This window comes from Magnolia sinica, chromosome 15 (assembly GCF_029962835.1).
Source record: "Magnolia sinica isolate HGM2019 chromosome 15, MsV1, whole genome shotgun sequence".
Lineage (NCBI taxonomy): Eukaryota > Viridiplantae > Streptophyta > Magnoliopsida > Magnoliales > Magnoliaceae > Magnolia > Magnolia sinica.
This window is the reverse complement of record NC_080587.1, coordinates 32,651,197-32,656,465: the sequence shown is the minus strand read 5'-3', so window position 1 is coordinate 32,656,465 and position 5,269 is coordinate 32,651,197. Positions and strand designations below refer to the sequence as shown.

Genomic DNA, 5,269 nt, shown 5'->3' with positions numbered 1-5,269 from the left:
GATTTAAATTTTTTTTAAAAAAAAAAACACCAATTATTTTTTGAGTGTCAAATATTGCATATTCTCCCCTATTTATATATCAGTTTTATGAACATGATACTGCTTAAAGGTATATGTTATACATGTTTGTGTTGCAAGATGAATCTGAGAGCTTGAATTTGAAAGAATGCTAAAAGCATGGATTTGATACTCAAGAATTACCAAGGCAATAGATGGATCTTAAGAGACCAAGAATGAAGAATTCACATGTCAAAGATCAAAGGAAACCAAGTGTAAAGGTTGAAGAAAAGACTCGAAAGACTTCAAAATTCGCATCAGAAAACAAACAGGTTCGGTCCGACCGAACTTGCACAAAACAGTCCAGCGACAAACGATGAAATTCAGAAGCTAACTCGGTTCAACCGAAGGGAGGATTCGGTATGACCTAAAGTACACAAAAAAGCTCCAGCGCTGAAAGGAATTAATTCGGTTTGACCGACGACTTAAGTTCGGTCCACCGATGACTTAAGCTCGGTCCGACCGAACCCAGCTCGGTCCAACCGAAATCGAGCAACAGAAGAAACATAATCCTTTCCAAATTCAGACTTGACTTCGGTCCAACTGAGGCGTAACGCGGAAAAGCTGCAAATTGCATAACTTGAGGCAGTTTGTGAAAATTCCAAGTCAGTGCATAAGGTGGAGCTTCACAATTATAAATAGGAGTCCCTAGGACGTGCCTAGGCATCATCTAGGGTTTGAGGAGTGGAGCTAAAGGGTGGAGAGCCGACGCCAAGAGTCTTTCTTCTTCTTCCTTAGTTGTTTTTATGCTTTCTTTGATAGTTCTTAGTTCAATCATATCTATGGTTGGCTAAATCTCTTAGCTAGGGCTAAGAGGTGAAGCTTGTACCATGATTGGGATGTTTTCTTTGCTTTGATTCATGTTTATATTGAACTTCATTGATTTCTGATTGATTTTAAGGAATATTTTAAGTTTTCTATGGTTTGTTGTGACTCAAATTACAATAGATGTTACGATAGCTTTGAATATCTTCTTTTTCTTATTTGAGATTATTGGATTGGTAAATCTTGTTGTTTGTCAGTATCCTGGGCATGGTTGGGTGATAGAATTCCTTCCAATCTCCTCAATTCTACTTCATTGAGGGTAGATCAATGAGAAGTTCAGATTTAACCATCTCTTTCCCCAACTGGATAAGATAGGACTCCAATTCCAGTTAGATATCTAGAATCAAGTAAAGTTGCATCCCAAGAACTACAAGTGGATCCTGGGCACCTTAGTTCCCACCTTTAAATTCACAAGTTTCAATCTACAATATCACAATTACTCAAATTATTCCATAATTCAGATTTAAATCTTCTTCTTCTTCCAGTTCTAATTACTTTCAGAAATGTACGAGTTTAGTCCCTGTGGATTCGACCTCGGTCTTACCGAGATTATTACTACATAAAGACCCTACACTTGGGGTTGTGAATAAGTTTTTGGCGCCATTACCAAGGACTACAGCTACGCTTTTCTGAATTTAATTAGTATTAGAATTAGGTTAAGATTAGGATTAACTTTTTATTTTGTTTCTAGTTTAGGATTTTTCTAAACTTGTTTTTAGAATCTAACTTGGTTTTCTATTTTGTAGGATTCTAACATAGCAATCTTCAATCTGGTAACCTCTTTCTAATTCTCTCTCTTATTTTATCTCTTATTTATTTTAGTTTTTCTAGCTTTCTTTCTTAGGTTTAGGTTTAGTTACTTGAAGACTTCGAGTATTTCATGCCCGAGTGGGTTCGTGACAACACTCGATGTCTCTTAAGTGAAGGAGGATTGGTCGAAGGGCTGTCCATCCATCACAGGATTAAACACCACCAGAGATCCTCAGATTCAATAGAAGTAATGGCTACTGATCAACCTCAACCTCCAGTTGAGGAAGCCTAGGATGAGAATGAGGTGCATCATGCACCCCTGCCTCGTACTTTACAAGACCATTTACAACTGGCAGGGGTGAGCACACCTTCCTATATAATTTTTCCAGAAAATACAAGAAATATAGATATTAAGCCAAGAGTGATCCAATTCCTTCCAAAGTTCCATGGACTTGAATCTAAAAGTTGATATTTACACTTGAAAGACTTTGACGAGATAATAGCCACTTTATATTTTCCTAATGTGTCTAAGGACACGATCAGGATAAAACTCTTCCCTTTCTCCTTAAAAGAAAAGGCTAAGACATGGTTATATTCACTACGTCCACGATCTATTGCCAAATGAAATGACATAACAAGGGAATTCATAAAGAAATTTTTCCCATATCATAAGACGAACACCATTAGAAAGTTGATCATGAACTTCACCCAAAAGGAAGATGAAACATTCTTCCAATGTTAGGAGCGGTTTAAGGATATTGTCAGTTCATGCCCACAACACGGTTTTGAAACGTAGCGCATAACAAATTTCTTCCATGAAGGACTGACATCTTCTATACGCCAATTCGTCGAGACAATGTGCAATGGGAAATTCATGAATAAAGATGTCAATGATGTGTGGGATTACTTTGACAAATTCGCTGAAACCGCAAAATCATGGGACATCTCCCCAAGACCTAACATCATTTCTAAGCCTACTCAATCAAATGAGAAGGGCGGAATTACTTGTTGAAAAAGGAAGACGATATAAATGCTAAAGTGGCCAGTCTTACAAGGAAACTTGAGGCCATGGAACTTAAGAAGGATAAGGCTAAGGACGTTGTCTGCAGTATTTGTGCTTGTAACGTTCATATAACTGCAAATTGTCCAACAATACCTTCTTTTCAAGAAATACTGAATGAGCAATCAAATGCCATAAACAACTACCAAAGGCCTTTCAAAGGACCCACTTCAAATACATACAATTCAAGTTGGAGAAATCATCTAAACTTCAGTTGGAGGAATAGACAAACTGCTACTCCTCAAGGAATCCCTAACCAATTTTTAAATCAAGGGAAACCTCAAGAGGAATTGGTTCAAAATCCCTTACAAACTCAAGAGGTTATCCAGCAAAGTACTCTTCAAGCCTTACAAGAACTTACAAAGCCTATATAAAAAATAGACTCACGCGTTACGGTTATGGAGAAAGGGATCCTTCCAACTCAACCTATCCCCAATCTTAAACCACAATACGGAGTTAGTGAACCAAGCTCTTCAAATCCAATGGAGCAAACCAAGTCTATCACTACTCTTAAGAATGAAAAAATAATTGACAAATCTATTCCGGTAAGGGCTAAAAAGTCTAAGGACCCGGAAGAAGACACAGATAATAAACCTAGTACTACTCCACATGGATTAGAACCGGAATCTCTGAGCAAGCCGATTGCTCCATTCCCCCAGCGGTTAATTACACCAAAACCTCTAGCCAACTCATAGGATATTCTAGAGGTGTTGAAACAAGTGAAGGTCAACATCCCTCTTCTGGATATTGTGAAACAAATTCCTTCATATGTCAAATTTCTGAAGGACCTATGCACAACCAAGAGGCGGCAAAGTATCAAAAAGAAAATTTTCCTTACAAAAAAAGTGAGTGTCATCATCAAGCAAAGTGTGCCACAAAAATATAAAGATCCTGGTAGCCCAACTATCACTTATATAATTGGGAAACACCAAATTGAGAACGCACTTCTTAACTTGGGGGCGAGCGTAAATTTGATCCCTTCCTCGGTCTACGAACAACTAAGTATGGGTAAATTAAAACTCACCCGAACAACATTACAACTTGTCGATCGCTCAGTTCGTGTACCAAGAGGGATGATTGAGGATGTATTAGTCTAAGTTGATAAATTCTACTATCCAGTGGATTTTATCATCCTGGACACTCAGCCCATTGCAAACATGAGCACTCGAATACCTGTCATACTTGGCCGCCCATTCCTAGCTACATCTAATGCTATCATCAATTGTAGGAATGGGATCATGAATTTGTCTTTTAGAAATATGACATTGGAGCTCAATATCTTCTTCAACATAAGCAGACAGGCAGAGGATGATGACGAGCCCATGACATTAATATAATAGACTCTTTCATGGAAGATAGAGCTCTGATGACCTTATCCTCTAACCCTCTAAAGACATGCTTGGCCCACTCCCCTAATTTGGATGATAACATAATTAGGGAGATGGATGCCTTGCTTGATGCTGCGCCGGTACTTGAAGTTAACCGGTGGAGGCCACCATTTGAAAAATTACCCTAAAATGATGTTGTGCCTCTACCGTTTATCCTCAAAGCACCGAAGCTTGACCTAAACATTTGTCATCTGATCTTAAATATGTCTATTTAGGTAAAAATGAGATATACCCGATGGTGATTTCTTCCCACCTCGAGCAATAACAGGAGAGTATGCTTATCTCTACTCTCATTGAGCACAAAGGAGCCCTTGGATGGTCGAGTGCAGACCTCAAGGGAATTGACCATTTGATTTGTACTCACTGCATTCATCTTGAGGATAATGCGAAGACCTCCCGACAACCACAACATAGATTAAATCCAAACATGAAGATAGTCAATGGGAGAGTCCAACTCAAGTGGTTCCTAAGAAGTTCAGAATCATCATCTTAGCCAATACCAACAACGAACTCATGCCAACTAGAGTTACTATTGGTTAGAGAGTGTGCATTAACAATAGGAAAGTGAATATCGTCACGAGGAAGGACCACTTTCCTTTGCCCTTCATTGATCAGATTTTGGAAAGGCTAGTTGGTCACTCTTACTATTGCTTCCTTGACGGATATTTGGGCTACAATCAGATAGAGATAGCACTTGAAGATCAGGAAAAGACAATGTTCACATATCCTTATGGCACCTTTGTTTACTGAAGGATGACATTTGGACTATGTAATGCCCCTGCCAGGCTGCCACTTTTCAGCGATGCATATTGAATATTTTTTCTGATATGGTGGGATAATATTTAGAGGTCTTCATGGACGACTTACTTCTCTGCTTTTGGTCCATCCTTCAACGAATGCTTAGAAAATCTAAAAAATGTATTGAAGCGATGTGAGGAAAAGAATTTGGTACTAAATTAGGAGAAGTGTCATTTCATGGTTCGTAAAGGAATTGTTCTTGGACATAACATCTTGTCCAAGGGGATTAAGGTAGATAAGGCTAAAATAGATCTTATCTCTAACCTACCTCCACCCAAGAGCATACGAGACGTGCGACCCTTCTTAGGGCACGCCGAATTTTACGGACGATTCATAAAGGACTTTAGTCACCTCTCTCGTCCTTTATGCAATCTACTTCAAAAGAATATAC

General features: G+C 38.6%; 1 non-coding gene across 1 annotated transcript; it reads right to left on the bottom strand.

The window, feature by feature from the left end:
• Nucleotides 1-2,311: 2,311 nt before the first annotated feature.
• Nucleotides 2,312-2,418, bottom strand: LOC131228418 (small nucleolar RNA R71). Its single transcript, XR_009162920.1, has one exon. It is a non-coding gene; the product is annotated as a small nucleolar RNA R71 (small nucleolar RNA).
• Between the last annotated feature and the right edge of the window lie 2,851 nt (nucleotides 2,419-5,269).